This window comes from Panthera uncia (assembly GCF_023721935.1).
Source record: "Panthera uncia isolate 11264 chromosome C1 unlocalized genomic scaffold, Puncia_PCG_1.0 HiC_scaffold_3, whole genome shotgun sequence".
In the NCBI taxonomy this organism is placed as follows: domain Eukaryota; kingdom Metazoa; phylum Chordata; class Mammalia; order Carnivora; family Felidae; genus Panthera; species Panthera uncia.
Genome location: NW_026057584.1, coordinates 99472538 through 99494772, shown reverse-complemented (window position 1 = coordinate 99494772; position 22235 = coordinate 99472538).

Here is a 22235-nt window from a genome sequence, read left to right as displayed (position 1 = left end):
TATGGAGAGGGTAGAAGATTAAAGAGCCGTGGTAAACTATGCCGTGGGGGGGGGGGGGGAAGGCACATGGCAGCGCAGCACCCTCATCTGGGCATGGGGTTGGAAATGGACTCTGATTCCATACTCTCTGCACATATGTACTGCACTAGCAGCAGGGAACGGGGATGCTGCTTTTATTTAAGTACTATTTAAATATTTAAATATTTATATGGATCACACTTCCCCCCAACCTGTTCCTTCAATTGTATTTTGTCACCTGTGAGACCCCTTGACCCCCTGAACTTGGAATTGATCCCTTGAACTCAAGACTGACCCCGGGACCTCAGGGCTGACCTCCTGAACTCAAGGGACGCCTAGAAGCTTGGGCTTAGCTTCTAGAAACTAAATAATGAACTGCTGAAACTAGAAACTAACTAATGAACTGCTGAAACGGAAAAAGAAACATTTGAGGATGACACCTGCACATATGAATTACAAAGTGACCAACAGTTAACCTCAGCCTCAGTATAGTGTTGAAATTCCCCTCCGAATAGCATCCCAAGCCCTGATAAAAGGAGCCTACTTTCCCTTGTTCAGGGAGTCTCGCTTTGGAAATTATCGGACAAATAAAGTAACAAACATTGTGAGGCAATCAATCACCTGGTGCAGTTTCTGTCTATAGCTCACCAAAGAGCAGACCCACTTTGGTCCAGTAACAATTTGAGATCCTTAAATCTTAGTCAAGTGTTTATATAATAACAAGCAGATTTGTGTGTAATTTCTTTCCATTCAAATAATTTTAAAAAGTCTTACTTCACTGGGGGAAAGAAAACCGTCTATTTCACAAACTCCTTAGAATTTGAAAAAGAAATAAGTGAGCCTCTCTCTCCAGCCACCGTATTAAGACTCTTGAAGTAATTTTCCAGGAACTTTCAAATGCTACTTGCTACAGGTTAACCACTCTATAGTGTGTAGGAAGTTAAAAAGTGCTATGTTATTGTAAATAAGTGGGGATGTTGCCTTCAGATGCCTTGACTCTGGTTCTCTGGATTGTACTAAGCAGGTGGCAGGTGCTTAAGAAATGTCTTCTTTCATGAACTGATGGATCTGAAAAGGAGAGATGATTTCAGGGAGCACTGCTACAATTCTTCAATTATTGGTGCAGTGATTCTAGAAGGTAGGGAGAAACCTTTCTTGCAAGAACTATATTCATTTAGGACTTAAAAAAAATCTACTCTGTGTGAGGTGCTATTTTGGGCTCCAGGGGTCAGGCAGTGAACAAGACAGTCAAGGTTCCTATTTCCAGGGAGCTTGCTGCTTAGAGAGAGATATTAATCAGGTAAACAAGTGAGTGAACAAGGTAACTTACATGGAGCTAAAATCTGGGAAGACATTAAAAAAAGATGATTAGTATAATGGAGACAGATGGATGAGGGCAGGGCAGCATGCTCCTCAGTGTAGGAGGTATTTTTATAGAAACAGAGTTAGACAAGCAAAGATCTGGGGTCAGAGAAAAGGCTGGCAAAGACAGCCTTCACATGTCATTAAATAACAATACAGGACCACAGGAGCAGCTGTGCAAGGGGGAGTTCAGAGCTGGGCTGGGTCTGGGGGGTGAGGCTTGAATGGGGGATGGAGAGAACTTCAAAAAAGACAACTTCTTCAACCACTGTCCCCCTAACTCCTCCAGTCCGACGGCTAATGATTGAATCACAGACTGATCCTTGCTTCTCCCTATGTTATGGAGGTAAGACTTCAGAACTGGGATTTATTTTTAATACGCTTTTATTTGGCATGATTTTAGATTTACAAAAACATTGCAGAAATACTGTCCTCCATCCAGTTTGCCCTAACTTCCACAACTCAGCCATGAAACAGATGTCAAAATCAAGACATCAACTTTGGTAAATTACTATGAACTATAAACTAGTTACCACTAACAAAACTTTTTCCGGATGACGCCAGTTTCTCCGCTACTGTCCTTTTTGTGTACCAGGATCCTAATCAAGATACAATATTGCATGCAGAGAGTTTTCTGAAATATGATGTCGACTGCTTCTTAAACAATCTGTATGGAGACGTAAAGAGGGGAGTGGCTATCAGCCAGAAGCTGGTATGTCCACAGTGTAGTCCTCAATGTGGCATTTTTACCGGTTTGTTATTTCACACGTGCACAGCTCAACATCTCTCCCTTCTTCACAGGCTGTCTCACCCCACACTTTCCCAGGGTAGTAGTGTTGGGATTCAAACAACAGCCCTAGTAATGTTAACAACCATCAGGTCAACTTATTCCAACAAACATCTTTGAAAATGGATGCATTTTAAGAAATGTAGAAAATTAGGAAAACAACCGCTCCATCCCCACTTTCTACTTTACCTACTTTGCCACAGTGAAAATTGTAGGTCTGACTCTTCACGCACTGATTTTATGCAATTTGTCAAATTATTTGCCCGTATTACATTTGCTTTGTCTGCGTCTTAAATGCTCGCTTTCTTGAAAACAGTGATGTGGTTTGAAGTGCTGGGGTTCAGAGCTGACGGCCAAGAAAGAATTCTTGAGACGTCTTTGGTGCAAAAAGGTGGTTTTATTAAAGCACGGGGACAGGACCCGTGGGCAGAAAGAGCTGCGCTGGGATTGTGAAGAGTGACTGATTATATACCTTCAGGTTGGGAGGGGGTTAGGGATAGCATAAATCTCTAAGGTAATTTGGAAACAAGGTTCCCTGGACCTCGAGGGGCTAGCTATTGTTAGGAAAAGGTCATTGATTGCTGTCTCGTAAAAACTCAGTCATGAGACCCTTCAGATGTGTATCAGTGGGCCGTATACTTGGAGTGTGATTGCCAACACACATCTTGGGAGGGGTGGAGATAAAGAAAGTTTCCAAAGGCATTTTTATATGTTAGAGTAGACTTACAGGATTCGGGGTGGGAGGGGTCAGGATAATGTTAAGCTAAGGATGCCTTTTGCCCTTAGCAAAGTGTCATCATATAGCAAACTGAGCTCCCAGAGGAAGTCTGTTTCAAGGACTTGTCAATGGGCTATAAATTGCAAGGAATTTAATTTTTCTTCTTCTGCCTTTGTTTCCTACATCAACAGGGCTGTTATTTCATTCATCTTTAGAGACCACCCCCCCCCCCCCGACCTAGAACTTTCCATTCATTCACCCATTCTTTCAAACTAGTGTCTGTTAATCAATGAGGAGGTGCCAGGTAATTGGCTAGGGGCTGGCGATATAAAGTTAAATTAGCCAAAGCTCCCACCCTAAAAATACTCATACTGTTGGTGGAAGTCAAAGACTTCCAAGTTAGACTTTCAATGCCCAGCACAGCGCCTGGAGTTAAGTAGGTCCTTGATGCGTTTGACACCTATTTTGAAAAGACCTCTGACAGGAATGGGGGGAATAGCAGTTAGACGATAAATCGGGTGTCTGTTCAATGGTTCAGTAGGGACATTATGAAGGTCATGGGGCTACAAAAGAGTAAGTTTAGATATGTTTTCTGAGAAAGAATTGACATAACTGAGTGGTCAGATTGGATGTTTGTGTTAAGAGAGAGGAAGGAGTGGGGGATGTTTCTGAAATTTCCAGCTTGGGATGTGTTGTATAGAATACATAGAAAACAACGAGAAGAAAACAAGGTTGGAGGACAGGTGGTGAGGAGAAGCAGGGAGAAAGAGAAAATGAGGTTCGTAGGGAACATTTAGTTTGAGAATTACATAGAATAGATGACCCACAGGTACCCCTTGAATGAGTGAAGCAGGTGGAGTGGATCACTACTTGAGTACCTGTGGGCAGATGGAAAGATGGACTAAATGGGAAGAAGGTGTACAATTCTGAGTCTGCTGCGATGCCAGTTGCCCAGCAGTTTAGGCAGAGGGAGCAGGTAAGGGAGGGCCAAGGATAGGTGGCATAGGAACTGAGTCCTAAGCACGCATAGAATTTGGTTGGGGGTAGCATAATAGATGTAAGGTGAGGTTGAACCTACTTCCAGCAAGGATGTAGCCTCATCCCAAGTTTTGGGGGGGCTTGGGTAAGTAGTACTGACGATATGTGGGAGCAGATCACACATAAGGCCATTAGGTAAGAGGCAGCAGTCAAGGGATAATTTGATAATTTATGACGATATAGGCTCTTGAGAAAGGTGCAGGGGTGGGCGGGTGATCAATCTACGCTTCTGGAGAACTCATTTGTTAGCCGTGTTCAGACGGACTTGGATGAGGGAGAGAATCGAGACCAGCTAGTGGCTGTTTGTTCTCAGTACTCTGGGAACAAAGTGACTGGACTTCACCATGCTTGCTTCCTGCCCCCATATGGCCTCTGTTGCTTGGCACCCCCTCCAATCCTTCCCTGCCTTCATTCAATCTTCCCAAGCTGTCAGCCCCCTTCCCATTGTCCCCCAAGACTCAAGCTTCAGTGCAGCCCTCCCCCCGCCCCGGGGTGCTCCTCCAAAATTCCCAGGCCAGGGCCGTCACTCCCTCACCTTGGGACCACTCCTACTGATACTCCTTTTGCACTGGATGGTGATGTGTCCTCTTAAATATCTTTCTTGTTTTGTACACTGTGAGTTACTCAAGGACAGAGATATCCCTGGTTTCCAGAACTCTGCCCAGCACATAGTAGGTACTCACTACATTGATTTCGATTGTGTTGAAGAAATTAATAACAGAAAAACTGGAAAAATGGATCAAGGGTATATTTGGAGGATAGAACTGGTAAGATTTACTGATTAATTACAGGAAGAAGACCTGTACACTGGAGAATTGATGTATTCATTGAGGGTAGAGTGGTAAGGTGTTTACTAAGGAGTAATTACTAAGTATTACTAAGTATTACTCAGGAGTAATAGATTTGGTCTGAAGCAGTAGCATATATATATGAACATATAACAATAAGTAATATGTAAATATACTTAAAATAATATATACTATATATTACATAGTATATATGATTGCAATGTATAGTAATAATACATCATATGTAAATTATATACATATGCCCCCCCCCTTTTACTTTGGAAAGCATAGAATGCTAAATGTTTGATTCCATGAGAAAAATTAAATGTACTGGTTAAGGGTTCAGGTTTGGCATAAGACAAACATAAGCTTGAATCTTAGCTCTTTCATTTACTGGCTACGTGACTTTGGGAAAATATTTACCCTTTTATAGCCTCAATTTCTTTATCTGTAGAAGACGTGTAATAATAGCAATTATTCCATGGAGTTGTGCGAGGAGTCAGTGAGGTTTTATATGTCAAGCACATTTAGCTTGATGCTTAGCTTTTATTAAGTGACAACTGTAATTATTATTCATGCACATGGAGCAGAATTAAAGCAGAGTTAGATAGGAATAGGGATAACCAATTAAAACCCCAGACTGTGGCAAAGCCCTTGAGCTGAGGACTAGAATTTCTACCAGGATGAGAAAACGAGGGCCATGAGAACTGCAACTCTCATATTCATGCAATCACTTTTGAGTAATCTCAATTAAACTTGCACCTATCTCATGGAAGCATCTCATGGAAGAGTTTCTGTATTTTATACAGGAAATTTGGATTGAAATACTAACTGCATTCATGTAACTAACTGGAAGGAATATATATCAGGATCAACTTTCTGTGTCAAAAGAAAGAGGATGGGTTAGCCCTGGGTCTAGGGTTATGATTTTTGAGATGAGATTTTCTTGAAGCGCCATGCTTTAAATCCATTTTGAGAAGACAGAAAGAAAATGGTTCTCAGAGCCAAAAGGAGTGTCATCATCTACCTTAATTGGATATTATTCTGGAAATATGAAATTTATGAGTAGCTGATTTGATTTTCCAGCCTGTGACGGGGAGCAGCCTATGTAAACTTCCAAAGGTTTCCTTGCTTGGGTTGATGTACAGATGTGAAGAAAATAGCTCATCCTTTTGGTGGAATGTCTCACTTGTATTCTCAAATAAGGGACCTGGGGGCATGATCTAGAATAGGAAAGGCAGAGGTACTGTGTCCAAAAGGATCCATGAAATGGCAGGGCTAGAAGGAATCTTGGGGTATCCACCTCTCAGAGACGAGGGTCAGGGGGGAGCCACAAAGGCCTGTCTCCTGGGGATGCGACATGGAGAAGATTCAGCTGGGTACCCCCTGACACAAATATCAGGGATGCCAGTGCACACAGTTTTGATTATATGTTTCTACGTATTCTACACACAGTGAAACAGGTGTCACATACCTGGTTTTTCGATAAGGAAAATCATTCCACTAAAACAAAGAATCCCAGTTCCTTCAGTATTTTGGAGGATTAGGTCCACTATTGGTGGGATCTCCATGTGTTGTTCCTTGAGCCCTGAGCCTGACCTTAGCCCGTACCTTCAGGTTAAAATATTCTTTAAATTTTTTAAATATTTACTTTTGATAGAGAGAGACAGAGCACAAGTGGGGGAGGGGCAGAAAGAGAAGGAGACCCAGAATCGGAAGCAGGCTCCAGGCTCTGAGCCGTCAGCACAGAGCCCAACGCGGGGCTCGAACCCACCAACAGCGAGATTATGACCTCAGCCGAAGTTGGACGCTCAACCGACTGAGCCACCCAGGCGACCCTCAGGTTAAAATATTCTTAAGGCAAAAAGAAACAAGAAGATACATTTTATTTAGATAATTTATTGTTATTTTTTATGTTTGTTTATTTGTTTTGAAGGAGAGCGAGAGAGAGCGGGATTGGGGTGGAGAGAGAGGAGAGAGAGGACCCCAAGCAGGCTCTATGCTTCAGCATGGGGGGCCCGAAGTGGGGCTTACTGCCACGAACCATGAAATCATCACCTGAGCTGAAAGCAAGAGTGGGACACTTAGCTGCCTGAGCCGCCCAGGCGCCCCTCTTTAGATCTTTTAACACAGTAATCTATTTGTCCTTTAAAAGTTATTTTTTAATCACCAGCCGTGAAAAATATGAAGTGGAATGTACCAAAAGAAATGCTGATGACGGCTCATGGCAAGTCTGGCCCAGGATTCAGTCACAAATCCATAGCAATGATTTTTTCCATTGAAATTGTGATTTTTATGGCTGACTTCATCTGTCACATAGGCATTCATTGTTCCTCTCTGTCCAGTACATGCTGGATATATTTGATACTAGGTATTTATTAATGGTTTAATAAATTGTATGTTTTATATCAAGTATCCATTAATGATATTAGAATATTCATAATTAGCCATTAAGTTAGCTTCAAACTTGAATTATTCAGCCTAGCATTTCACATTTTAGAGTGGGGTAGTTTATGATACATCTTGAGATTATTTCTATGTTAATTGAGTTTCTTTCCCCTCATACATCAAATCAGCACGTAACAGGCACGACTGAAGGATCACAGGCCCTTTGGGGTACAAACATTGTAGAGTTTGACTTTTTTGTTTTATGATTATTTTTTATTTAAAAGGTGCTTAATGTTTTATTTTATTTTTGGGATAGACAGCATGAGTAGAGGAGGGACAGAGAGAGAGAGGGGGGCAGGAGATCTGAAGCAGACTCCACACTGAGGGCAGCAAGCCTGATGTGGGGTTCAAACTCACGAACTGCAAGATTGTGACTGGAGATGAAGTAGGAGGCTCCACAGACTGAGTCACCCAGGCGCTCTATAGAGTTTGACTTTTTAACTGTTAACATGTCCTGTCAGATTTCTGTACCTGATGTGTGGTGAAGTCCCTAAACAATACTTCAGTTTGATTTTATAGCTTTTCTGTCGTCTTTAGTTATTAAAATGTCTAGCCTATTGAACATGTCAATCTCACTTTCAATTAAAATCTCCCCCTGCCTCCCGCTCTACAGCAAGGTAGGCATCCCTCTCCAAAGATTTCAAGGGGAGGCTTGAGATATTTGTCTGCTCGCTTTCCTCTTCCTTCCTCTTCTTTGTGCTTATTCCTTGGGCACTACCGTGAGGAAAAGGGAGAGGGAAAAATGTACAGTCATTCATTTTCTTGACTTTCTAAGGTGAGTGGGTTTTCCTTTTCTTTGTTGGCTGGGACTGATTTCTTCTGAGGCAGAGAACCGCCTATTAATGGTGGAGGTTACTCTCCTTTTTTTTCTAGTCACCATCCCTCAGCTGGCTCCTTATCTGAAGATCTGGACAGGTGGAGACCCCAGCCGTTTCCACAGAAAAGGAACTCAAACCCAGAAAGTTCCCGTAGGCATTGGTGGTCCTTCTCTGATTCGCCTGTACCTTCTAATTGACCCCCAGGTGGCAGCTTCAGTGGATCTTCCTGTCATGCCCTTGCCTTATTACTGTCCTGTGCTTCAGACATCTCCAGGGGCTGTACAGCATCTAGGTCACCTACATTTTGTGGGCCCTTTGGCACCTGCAAGTGTTCATCTTCCTCCATATCTCTCAGATAAGGCATTGCAATGGAGCTAAGGATACTAGAAAAGTCAATGGTTAGCTATTTTCCTTTGCCTCTTTAGATCTTCTCTGCTCAACCTAATATGATCAAGTGTTACACTTAATACTTCATTATCATGGGCTTAGATTTGCAAACAGCTATCAATGAATTCAGAAGCATAACACTTCCTGCAACAAGAGTACAGGAGTAGACAAGGGAAGGCCTAAACTATGAACACGGTGGGCTAGCTCAGGGTATGTCTAGGTAGCTGTATTGGTGTTATCTCTCCCCTTTATCTTGGGAAATTCACTTCTATGGCTATGAAACAAGAGTGTCTTTTTATTTTTGTCTCCTTTTCATGTGGTTTGCCTTATGTCTGTTTAAGAGGGTTAATCAATTGGCATCTCCAATACGTACAAAGCCTTGGACTCAGGCTCTATAAACTTGGGGTCAGTCACATACATTTTTAATGCTTTGTTTCCTCACCTATAAAGTGAGGATGATGTTAGTAACTACCACATTGTGTCTTTGAGAGAAAGAAATGAATAAATATATGTCAAGTGCTTCGAACAGTCTCGTCACATAGGAAAAAAAAACCTCAATGAATACTGGCTAATGTCAATAAGGTGTTCCTCTGGTTTGCTATTTTGTATCTGTAAAGAAAGTCTTGTGCAGAATGAAAGTGGCCAGAGAGCTCATCAAAAATGTGCTCATTGGGCTCCGAGTTCTCAGTGCCAAAAGAACATATCTGATTATTTTTGTCTCCCAGCATGCAGCGCGGTGCCTGGCACATGGTCAGTACTCAGTAGGAAAGGACTGAATAAATGAACATGTGCTCTGTCCTTCTTTAATTCTTCTCACGCCCTCTTTGGTACATACTTGTGAGTCACTCAGTGACTCAGTGTAGCTCAGATCCTTTCGCTTGAAATTGTCCAGAGGGTGGGCAAAGAGGGAGCCCTCTTAAAGGTGCAGAACTTAAACCATAAAATACCAAGGACCTGTTTTACTAGGTCACCTGTCCCCAGACCTCCCCGTTTACTTGGAAAGTTTCAAAGAGTCTTGTTGGTGAGAAGCTCCTTCCATGTTTTTCTACTTGAAGTAATATTAGCACTACACATCTTTCCCTTTGCTATCAAGGCTAGCAAGTAGGGTCAACTGAATAATGAGTAGATTAATCAAAACTTCAGATGCTGCCTCTAGCTCATAACTTACAGACTGACAGGTTCATACTCCTTAAAATCATAATTTTCCCTAGGGTACCTGGCTTTTCTATAATAAGCCATTCCTTTTTTGTTTTTAAAACACACGAAGTTTCTCAATGAAAAGAATGCAATCTCTTTTTCTTCAAACACACTTTAATTCCACCTGTCCAGCTAAAAAAAATATTTAAAGAAGTCCTGATGAGAGATTGATTCCCACACGTATACCCACACAAAGAGAAATATGGGCTAACCCTGTAGGCTTACCTCACTGTTTTCAGTTCAGAAAGTAACTTTGGCCAAGAAGTCGCGCAAAAGTGTGCATTTTGCTAATAAGTCATCACGGCTGCGGGTTCAAAGTTTGTAGTTCACAGTCTGGACCTAAACCAGTCTCTGAGCAGATACAGCATAACTGCTCAGGTTCAGCGCTGTATTGGAGGTCCTGAGAATTTGGATTTTTGAAATTGAAACAATTTTGAAGCATATTGAAACTTATTGAACAAAACAAAATCGAAACATATTGAAACAGTATGGTAAGCCATACTATTTTTTAACATGACTCAGAATGGGTTAAATATATCCTTTAAAAGTTTATGTGCCCCACTGATTAGGAACCTTTTCAGAAGCTAAGTGCTAAAAAGTTATAAAGATAATAATGATACAGATATTTCTTGACTTTTGACGGAGTTACACCCCAGTAAACTTGTCTTAAGTTGAAAATATCTTTAGTTGCCAATGCATTTACCATACCTCACCTACTGCACATGACAGCTCAACCTCACCCACCTTAAACATGCTCGGAACACTGACATTAGCCTACAGTTGGGCAAAGTCATCTAACGCAAACCCTCTTTATAACACAGTGTCGGACCTGTCATGTAACTTCCTGACTAATGTATTGAAAGTGAGGAACAGGATGGCTGTCTGGGGACAGAGTGGTTGTCAGGGGAGTGGGTGTTGGCTCTCCTGGTCGCCTGGCCGACCGGGAACTGCCCTGCCCAACATCAGGAGAGAGTATAGTCTTGCCTGTTGCTAGCCAGGAAAAGATCCAAATTTAAAATTCAAAGCATGGTTTCTGCTGGACGCCTATCACTTTCTCGCCATTGTAAAGTCAAGGAACCATTAAGTCAAGCCATCGTAAGTCAGGGACCGTGTGTATATAATAAAAATAAAAAATTATTGTGACATTTATAATGAAAAATGTCTCCCACTCCAATTTTAATCCTGGTGGTGACTTCTAGCTTTCTAAGCTCTTTCTTCCCACAGATATCATATTTCTAAGTAATTTATGGATTGCTATATCATAATTTTAGTATTTTAGGCTTTTTTGACTTTCCTATAATGATAGGAGCCTTTTTCTGTTGAGAGAGTCTCCCCTTAATCCTTCCTGATATGGTTATTTTACAGTTCTTCATTATCAATTCAGGCTTACCTCATTCTATACATGCAAATACTGTTTTGATAGAAGTGTGTGGCTTTTTATCTTTCTCAGTAATTTAATTGTCTTGTTTTTCACTTAATTTATTATCCACCTGTTTTTAATTGTAAAAAGATGTTGTAATATCATGGACATTTCCTAACCATAGAATTGTCTTTTTCCCCAGAGCCATCTTTTCTGGAAGCCTCTATTTCACTGCTTTAATCTTATCTGCTTGCTTTTTGGACCTGTTACCTGATGCCAAAATTTTCAATAAGTTGGGACAGATTTACACAGTTTGATAAATAACACCTTCTAAATCATAAGAAATATATTGGGAGGAGAGACTTAAACATATATCACTTACAATGAGAACGCTCTTAGGATCTGATACCAAAAGGTATCTATCTTTTCTTCTCATGTGTGAACTGTGCCAGAAAAAGCCCACCTTTGCCCCTCTTGGTTTTGGCTACTTCTCAATGGGTTTTATAACTTGGAACCACCTAGTCACTCTTTCTAATGCTGATATTCACGTGTGAAATAAAGCACAGACTCCTGTTCTGCCTTTTGTGTCACCAGCGCAGAGCCACGCATGGGGCTGTCTGTTTTTCTAGCACACAGCACCAGAGGAATCGTGTTCAGTCATTCGTTCAGCAGGACTGATTGAGTTCCCACTGCGTGCTGGCACCAGGCAAAGCCCCAGGAAAACAATTACGGACAAAATGCAGATTCAGTCGCTGTTCTCCTGGTGCTCCTGGTCTACGAAGATGTCAGATGTTAATTGAACATTTCCAAATGGATGTATTGTTATAAAGGAAAAGCAGGGTCCTGTTTGGGCACGTGGTATGCACAAGCGCTAAACTTAAACGCTGCTATTACCTGCCTCCCCTGGGGGTGGTACCACCACCCCAGAGGAGCTTTGGAAATTTGTGGGAGCATTTTTGTTTGCCCCCACAAATGACTGGAGGCATTTAGTGGGAGAGGAACAGAGTATTAGACACACCATGGCTCACAGGACCGTCTTCTACACCAAGTATTGTCTCACTTCACGCGTGGCTTTCAAATATGTTTTTGGATGCTTATGTGTTTAATTATCTGAGTTTCGAACCGAACTGCATTTTCCATAGAAATACAAAGCGTTTTTGCATGATTTCAACGTGCATAGAATTTTCCAAGAATGTAACCTCAGTGTGCACTGAGGGGAGATTGTATTTTATTTTCTCTGCAACTTCCACAAGCGTTGCTCACCAGTTTGGAAACTCACGTAGCTGGTGGCAGAGCTGCAGATGGCTTTTGAGTCACCAGCACCACAAATGAGTGTCGGCCTGCGTTTGGAACTCTTTCATTCCACGTGTGGAACCATATGCAAACACGTGAGTACTTTACGGGATCCTTTTATGTGGCCGCGACTAATCATTTCCATATTGAAATAAAGAGGACTTTTTATCATAAATTACTTCCCTTTAATTTCTGCTTTATATTATAGTTTGCCTACTGCATTGATTGTTTTAAAAATTATATGTATGGGGAGGTTATATGATTTGTAAATTTAATTTTAAGACCCTAAAGGAGACATGACAAAATATTTGTCATAAAGTATCGGGGCTTACGGAGTTGAGGAGGACAAGTTTGCGACAAAGGACTTTTCAGGACAAGTGACATCGCGCCTGAAGGCTGAATAATGAGCCAGGGCTAACTAGGCAAAGGGTGAGGAGAGGGAAGGAGTGGTGTGTATCAGGCAGCTGGTAAGGTGTCCTTGCAGAATGGAGCCAGGACCGTTCAAGGAACTGAAAAAAACCTCAGGTGGCTGGTGCTCAGAGCGAGGAAGACGGTAGCATGAAGTAAGGACGGTAAGGTGGCTGGAAGCTGGTGCCTTCCAGGACTTGTAAACCAAGTTAAATTAGGTTTTGGATTTTAATCTGAAATTCGATGGCAAGCTGTGGAAGGGAAGAGAATGTTATAATCGTATTTTTACTAAAACCCAAACCAAAGAACCAAAATAACTGCCTGTGGTGTGGAGAAACAAATTAGAGGGGGTGGGATACAGGATGAATGTAGGGGAATGATGGTCCAGGTGAGGGATGACTAATTTCTGGGTTGGAGTGAAGGTAGCGGTTAAGAAAAATATTTAGGAGGTCAAACAGGTAAACTTTGGAATGAACTGCTTAAGAAAGGCACCGAGTTAGAGGATGGTGTCCACGGTGAATCATAGGAGTTTGGCTTGTGCAATTGGGAGGTGACGCCATTCACTGGGTTATAGAACCTTGGAAGAGGAAGAGGAGCTCATTCGAGTAGGGTCGAGATCACAAATCTGGCCTTGAAATGTTGCAAAGGTGATGCCGTTGAGACCACGAGGTGGAGATGTTGAATAGGCAACTGAAGCTTAGAAGAAGCTTACCAGAGGTCTGGCCAGAGCTGGAAACTTGGGGTCATTTGTGTAGTGTAAGGGACAGTCTTGGATGTGATTGTACAAAAAAAGTATAAAATAGAGAGTCCAGGTTGGAGCCTTGGAGGAACTTCAACAGGTAGAATAAGAGGGTGGTTCCTAACATATGGTCCCCAGACCAGTAGCTGCAGCATTGCTTGGGAACTTGTTATTTAAAAATGAGTGATGGGGGCGCCTGGGTGGCGCAGTCGGTTAAGCGTCCGACTTCAGCCAGGTCACGATCTCGCGGTCCGTGAGTTCGAGCCCCGCGTCAGGCTCTGGGCTGATGGCTCAGAGCCTGGAGCCTGTTTCCGATTCTGTGTCTCCCTCTCTCTCTGCCCCTCCCCCGTTCATGCTCTGTCTCTCTCTGTCCCAAAAATAAATAAAAAACGTTGAAAAAAAAAATTAAAAAAAAAATATGAGTGATGAATGAATGAATGAATGAACAAATGATCTCACCAATTTTACAACTCCAAAGTTCTCTGTGCGTCATAGCTTTTATAATTTCTGTGAGCATGAGATTTTAAAATTTATAATTGGCTGTAACCCAACATATTAAGTAGTGGGTAAGAGTTTATTGGCTGTGTTACAATCTCACATGTAATTACAAGAAGGAGAAATAACAGAGATGGGGGAATGTGGGTGTAGAAAGTGACCCTTGATCGTCCAGCCTCAGCCACAAGCAGACAGGAGAGTAGTCTGATAGCCCTGCTCAGAGCCCCAGGGAATAGCGTGGTGGTTCAAAGCCTTGGCTATTCTTAAAAATGTCACGGGGAGCTTTTACAGAATATCCATGTCTGGGTCTTACTCCAGGTCGAGTAAATCACTATCTCCGGAAGTAGGGTGGCCTCCTCATTTTAAAAACACTCCCCAGTTGATTATAATGTTCAGCCAAGATTGAGCACCTTTGAGCAGGTTCTTTGATGAATTCAGGTTCTACTAATCGGGCTGTCCACCTTTCAGGTAGATTTAGAAAAGTGGTTTATTAGATCAATCTCACATGGCTAGGTAGAGAATTCCAGATTTAATAGGCCATGGAGAAGCTCCTTTTTTGGGTTGTAGGTCCTGGTAAAGATCAGTTATATATTCCTTTCCATTTTGTTAAATCCACCACTTTTAGTAACATACTGATACTTAAAAGATTTAAGCCAACAGTAATTCATTTGCCAGTGCTGAGAATAAGTAAATAAATAGATTTCATACAGATTCATGAGTTTGTATTGTATGACACTAACCACAGTGTTGTACAATATGCTTCTGGATGAAATTATCTGATGAGGGAGACAGAAATGGTTATTTGTGTCAAGGCATTAAATGTTCTTTTTTTTTTTTTTTTTTTTTTTTTAAGTTTGGGGGGGTTGGGGGGTAAAAAAAAAGTTTTTTTTTTTTTTTTTTTTTTTTTTTTTTCTTTTTTGCAGGAGAGTAAACCTAGAGAGATTGAATCAACTGTGGTTGAGATGGACAAACTGTACACACGGGAAATGCTAAGAATCATGTCGAGGAGATACTGGTTTGTAGAACCTGGTCTTGGGGCTGGCTGCTTTAGCTTATTTGATTCATGACCATTTTTATCTTGATGGCCAAGGTCTATAAATTACCACCAGGGGGCCCTGAAAGCATTTCTATCTGATGACAAGGACGGAAGTGTCTTTCAGTGAATACAGCTGATGAAACAGCCCTAGTGCAAATTGGAGGGGTGCCTTGGTCCCTATTTAAAGTTTGGCTTTCTCCCATGGACATTTTCACCCAGAACCGAGGAGCAGCTGCTGAAATGGCTTTGACATAGTGTGGGTTTTATCCATTTTTTATTGTAATGTTGAATAATCTATTATGCCTTGCCTTCTTTTTGATGAGCTAAGGTTTTGTATAAATTTGATATTCATTGTGGTAGGGGGAAAAAAGGTTCATTTCTACTTAAATTAAAGGCAAAAAAAGTTAACTTTGTTTCGCTACCTTTTTACTGAGCTAGAATAACTGGGGATTTGCAAGGTCTGTGCTGAGTGTGTGGTGGGCTTTCTTAACATCCCATTCTTTGTACAAGATCTGTCTTGAATTTTCCTTTAGATCTTCTACTTCAAGAACCCTGAATTATTTTCAAGTGAGTAATTAATTGTGACACCTACAAGGCAGCTTGTAATTGCTCAAAAGGGACAAGATTTGTAACCATAGAATACTTTTATTAACCTGAGTAAATGCGTTTAAATTTTTGAAGAAATATTTCTCATACCAACAGATACTAACAGATTAGGCATCAATTTCAATTTTTTATTAATTTTATTTAAATCATCTATTTCAGGAGAGAGGGATTCACACTACTTAAATGAGATACAGGTAGTAAGGCTCTATTATTTTGAAGAAGTGGAAGATCATCGGTTTATTCTGCTTATGCTTAACATTGACTTCTGTAGGTTTAACATTATTTATCCGAAGTATGATTATTCTCAAGTGTCAGGAAGAATTTTATAGTTTTGTTGAAACCTACATTGAAATTGAAGTTGCACTAAATGCAAATACTTACTAATACATGAATATATCCTGGTAAGATTGAATAAATATAGAACTGATCCAGAAAGTTCTCTGATCTTGTATTCAATGATAAGCAGATAAGCACTTGGTGGGAACTGGCAGGAGAGATTCAAGCATCACAAGTCTGGTGAAGAGACTTGCCCTTTAAGATACAGCCCACATTTCCGATTTTATATATATGTGAAATCACATACTACATTCAGTTCTATTAAACCTGTGTTTTCCCCAGACTCCATGGTTTCTTTACAGACAGAATGTTTTTGCTATATGAAATAACTTGAGGTTTAATTTGAAGGTTGTTTAAGGCCCCTGGAGGAATGAAGTCAGAAGTAACTTATTCAACTGACTTTGTCATTGGGTGCAACTGAGTCCGTGTGCCTCTATGTTTTATTTGTGCTATGTCTATGTGTATGTCTTAGGTTTTCTCTTATAAATGCATTTGATGCATTCTTTTACCCAATGACTTCATACTGTCAGCAAATGATGTCAATTTGCTAAAATGACTGCCATCAGCAGGGCTCTGAAATGAGAGGGGTGACCATATTAGAACAGATTTAACAGTTTATTCTGGAGATAGCTTCTTTCACTTGGTGAACTCCAAGACCATTGGATTAAGTGACAGACATAGGTTTTGTATTTATGTATGTGTACAGGGTGGGGAATATTTTCTTCACCAGCACTTATGGATACATATTTTATATTACTTTAAGTTTAAACACAAGGAAGCCAATACAAATATTTGCATTTGAAAGTTACTAGTAGATGCGGTTTTTAATTTTTAATTTTTTAATTTGAGATAGAGAGAAAGAGAGAGCATGAGCAGGGGAGAGGGGCAAAGGGAGAGAGAGAGATTCCCAAGCAGGCTCTGCGTTGTCAGCATAGAGCCAGGTCGATCCCACAAACCCTGAGATCATGACCTGAGCTGAAATCGAGAGTCTGACGCTTAACCGACTGAACCACCCTGGCGCCTCTTGATGTGGTTTTTAGATTGAGAGATTCTAGAAATATTTCCTCAGTTGGGAAAATGGAATCACCATCAACAGTGCTAATTCATTCTTATTTTGATGGTAGAGAATTTCTTTACCTATCTAGAGGTCACGTAGCTTCTAATATATATTTGGCAATCTGGAAATTAGACAGAAAAACGTGTTTGTTAAAATAGATCACTCAATGTAAATGTTGAATGTATTGAACGTAGAATGTAAAAGCACATGTCCTTTATTCAAGAAAGAGCCACTCATGTCGCTGGTAGTCTCTGGACTCTTGATTCACCCACACTTCTGTGAAGCCTGGTAACTTGGATCTCTCAGTCTACAGAAACCATAGATGTTGGGGTTGAGTGGGTAGAAGAGAGAGCAGATACTGGGAGCTACGCTGATCAGCCACAAGAAATGATGGCTGATGTTGAGAAGGACACATAAAACACATTCAAATTTTCGGGGGCGCCTGGGTGGCGCAGTCGGTTAAGCGTCCGACTTCAGCCAGGTCACGATCTCGCGGTCCGTGAGTTCGAGCCCTGCGTCAGGCTCTGGGCTGATGGCTGGAGCCTGGAGCCTGTTTCCGATTCTGTGTCTCCCTCTCTCTCTGCCCCTCCCCCGTTCATGCTCTGTCTCTCTCTGTCCCAAAAATCAATAAAAAAACGTTGAAAAAAAAACACATTCAAATTTTAAAAAATGATGGCAATTTTGGATCATAATTTAGGATTATCGAGCATAAAGCAATCTTCTCTCTCTCAGCAGCCCTTGAGAATGTTTCTATATGGCACCAGTATTTTCTTCTTTTTTTTTTTTAAGTTTATTTATTTTTGAGAAGAGAGAGAGAGACAGAGAGACAGAGAGAGGCTGAGTGGGGGAGGGGAAGAGAGAGAGCGAGGAGACTGAGAATATCAAGCAGGCTTTGCAATGTCAGCATAGAGTCCCATGTGGGGCTCAATCCCAAGAACTGTGAGATCGTGACCTGAGCCAAAATCAAGAGTTGGGTGCTTAACTGACTCAGCCCTGACACCAGTATTTTTTTTTTAATTTTTAATTTTTTGTTTGTTTTTGAGAGAGAGAGAGAGAGCACACAAGTAGAGGAGGGTCAGAGAGAGAGAGGGAGACAGAATCTGAAGCAGGTTCCAGGCTCCGAGCTGTCAGTACAGAGCCCGATGAGGGGCTCAAACCCATGAACCCTGATGTCATGACCTGAGCTGAAGTCAGACGCTCAACCGACTGAGCCACCCAGGTGCCCCATGACACTAGTATTTAATGATGATCCCATTGTTAGGGTTTTGTATTGTCCCAAGGATATCAAGTGGGCGGGACTCCGCTGAGCCCCGATCTCTCATTTCAACTCTTCTTTTTATCTATGTTGTATGTTAGAATTCTATAAAGGGCTTTTCAGCTAAAATGTATATTTGAAAACCAACATTTTCAAAGATGGTTTGGTTCCATAATGAGCTTGAATAATAAAGAAAAATTTAAATTATTTTCAGCATTCTTTGTGTAAAAGGCAGGGAAAGATACAAAGTATTTCAGAAATATTTGCATTAAAATGGTGAAAATAAAAGTTTTGGCACCGTAGGCTCTAAGTAAATATTTGCTGAATGGATGAATTACAAAATGCAAAGAGAGAAACTCAGTGTATCAGAAAACTCGCCTTCCCCCACATCACTGAATAAATAAGACATTACTGAATGTGGCTCCTTTGTTGAATTTTGTTGTGTTTATAGATACCTTGGTTCAATCTTGTAAGAACAACTCAAATAGAGAAGTGACAACATTTGGCAAGGCACTTGTCGAAAGTGCCTTCAAGTATCATCTTGCAGTCTTTAAAACATCTTTAAGAAATATATCATCAATGTATTTGGAGCAAAAGTTGATGATCTATTCTCTTACAAATGTGGAAATTGAGACTAAAATCAGTTCTGGAGGCAAGTACAATTTATTTTGCCTATAGAATTAACATATTTAATTAAAGGAAAGAGTACTTACATTTTTTTAAAGTTTATTTTTGAAAGAGAGAGAGAGAGAGAGACAGCATGAGTCGAGGGGAAGAGGGACAGAGAGGGAGAGGGAGAGAGAGAGGAGAGAGAGAACCCTAAGCAGGCGCCACAATCCACACAAAGCCCAATGGGGAACTCAAACTCAAGAACCCTGAGATTGTGACCTGAGTTGAAATCAAGAGTTGGACGCTTAACTGACTGAGCCACCCCGGCGCCCCAAGACTGCTTACTTTTTTTTTAAAAGACATTTGATTTAACTGCTATGTTGTGCATTGAAGATCTTTGCCAAAAACGAAGCAGAGCTAAACATAGAATTTCATATATATGTGTGTATCTATATCTATATCTATATCTATATCTATATAGATATATATAGTTAAAATTGTAAAATACAACAGGTATGTATATAAATACAACACACACACACACATACTACATATAAACAAAATAGAAATGTACAACTCAGTGAGTTATTACAGGGTCGACAAACTTCTGTGTAAGAGGCCAGATGGTAAATATATTAGGCTCTGTGGGCCATACAGTCTCTGTCATTAGTTCTCAGCTCTGCTGTTGTTATTGTAAAGGCAGACACAGACAACATGTAAACTACTGTGTGACTGTGTTTCAATAAAACTTTATTTACCAAAACAGGTGGTGGAGTTGGGATCTGAATGTCCCTTGGGCAGAGAGTAACTGACCAAGATGGCCGCCCCCATCTTCCTGCCCACCAGTTCCTCCGCTGGTGTCTCCAGCCAACCACAACTGGGGGCAAAGCCTGCCTACCTCCTAGGATGGCCCACTCCGATCAAATGTGGTGGCGCGTGGGGCATGATGTACAAGGAAATAAGAATTTTCTCTTGTTAGAGAAGTTCCTGCATAGATAATATCGTCCGTTTTGTCTCTTGACCAAAAAGCTTAAAAAATTTGCTATCTAGCCATTTACAGGAAAAGTTTACCAACTCCTGTTCTACAGTCTCACCCACACTTGGGTGTTGCTAGTCTTTTTAAATCTATTCTGATGGGTCTGTAATTATACGGTATTGTACTTTTAATTTGTATTTCTCTAATTTCTAAAGACATTGGGTACTGCATCGTGTTGATTGGCCATTTGAATGTAATCTAAGGAGTAGCTGTTCAGGTCTCTTGCCCGTTTTTCTTTTGGGCTTTTTCCTATTGATATGTAGGAGTTCCTTACATATTCTGGATATGAACTTTGTCAGTTATGTGTCACCAGTTTCTTTTTCTGCTGAGTGATTTGCCCTTGTATTTCATGGTACCATTTGATGAACAAAAGTTCTATATTTTTATTTTCCACCTTTTTCTTTATAGTTATGCTTTGTTTAGGAAGCCTTCCCTTCCTTTGATCATGCAAATATTCCTCTAGGTTGGCCTCTAAAACTGTGACTCTCAGACTTCAGTGTGTGTGAGAGAATCATTTGGAGGGTTTGTCAGGGCACAGCTTGTGGGGTGGGGGAACAATGCCAAACTTTCCCACCCAGCAGGTGTCTGTGGGGCGGGGAGGCTAGAGAATTTGCATTTTGCATTTCTAACAAGTTCCTAGGTGGTGCTGATGCTGCTGGTCTGGGGACTGCACTTGAAGAGTCAGTGATTCAGAAGGTTCTGTTGCTTTGCCTTTCCCACTCATATTTATAATCCACCAGTAATTATGAGACATGAGGGTCAGTGTTTATTCCTTGGAATAAACTCCTATGGAAATCCAAGTACCACTTGTTGAAAAGACTGTCTTCTCTCCACTGCTCTGCAACCCAAGTGTCCAAATGTGCACGAATCTTTTTCTGGGCTTCTCCAGTCGATTCCACCGGTCTGTTTGCTCACTTAGGGCCAGTACCACACTATCTTCATTACAGCAGCACTATCGTAAGTCTTACTATTTGGTGGAGCAAACTCCCACCTTTCCTTTACCGTCAATATACATTTATGATCAGCGTGTCGGTTCTCTCTCTCTCTCTCTCTCTCTCTCTCTCTCTCACACACACACACACACACACACACACACACACACATGCACACACATACTCGCACAGAGACATGCACCCTATCAGAATTTTGTTAAGAAGGGCATTGAATCTATGAATCAGTATGGAAGAACTGACTTATTAACAATATTGAATCTTCTAACCCAGGGCTTCTCAACCTTCTCCCCCCACTGAAATTCCCCCTAAATTGTCTTTTTTAGACTCTTCCCCCAAATACTCCCGACTCCCATGAAATTTTAATGCCACAGATATACTGTGTATCTGTGCCTTACACATAAAACCAGATTTTTTTCATCCCCTGAAGAACCAATTTTTACTTCTTTTGAGGGAGATTTCACCCCCACTGCAAATATGAATCCCAACCACAGTGTGGCCTTCCATTTGTTTAGACATTCTTTGGTTTCCCTTAATAATGTTATTATTTTCTGCACAGTATTTATACACATACACATCTATTTTTGGGTTGGTTCCTAGGTCATTAGTATTTTGGAATGTAGAGGTCATTCCTTCTGGATCGCCTGTGCAGCTCCCGAGAGGGCTCAGGTGAACAGGTGTGGTCACTGCTGTGAGGGCACGTTGACCTCTTGACTCAACACCTAAGGGCCTGCCCCTTGGCTGCCCCACCTCATCAAGTCCTAATCTGTAGGATCCATTTTTCAAGGCACAATACTTGACAGTCTTAGTGTAATTCCCAACCCCTTTGTCATTTGTGGCTATAAAAGAAAATAATTTATTTGGTTTTAAGAGCAGAACAGACACTGGAAAGAAGGGCCACGTCTTGGAACACGTTCGTAATTAAAGGCATAAGCAACAGCAATTCTTTTTCTCCTGGTTCACAGGAGAACGGTGTGAAGATGTACCAGTAGATGGCACTGTTTCTCAATAGACAGGGACAGCTCTAAACTGGTGGCGTAGGCTTGAGGAGAGTCTTTTTCTGCTACACTGGAATTAAGAATAATATAGACAACACTAGCAAAAGTTCTACGGAGTCCCTTGCCATCTACTTCTCTGGTGAGTTTAATTAAAGTCAATGAAGAAGCTTCAGTTCTCCCACCGACATCCCTTTACTTTTGGTGGGCCGGGGCTCTCACTGTGTCTTTCCTGAGACCAGGCTGAAGGCGGCGACAGCAGAAGCGTGCAGTTGGTGTGGCCAGAGTACAGTCGCCCGACCTGCAGCCCTAGGTGCCTTCCCGCGCACGGCCCTGCGCTCTGCCCAGAGGGCAGCGCTCGTTTTCATCTTCGGGACCGTCTGTGTGGGAGACGGCGCTGCGCGTTGTAGAGGAGAAAACCGAAAGCCTCCCCTCAGCGTGTTTCCTGTACAGCGGAGAGGAAGATCCAGCCACAAAGGCTGCCTCTCCCACGTACTTG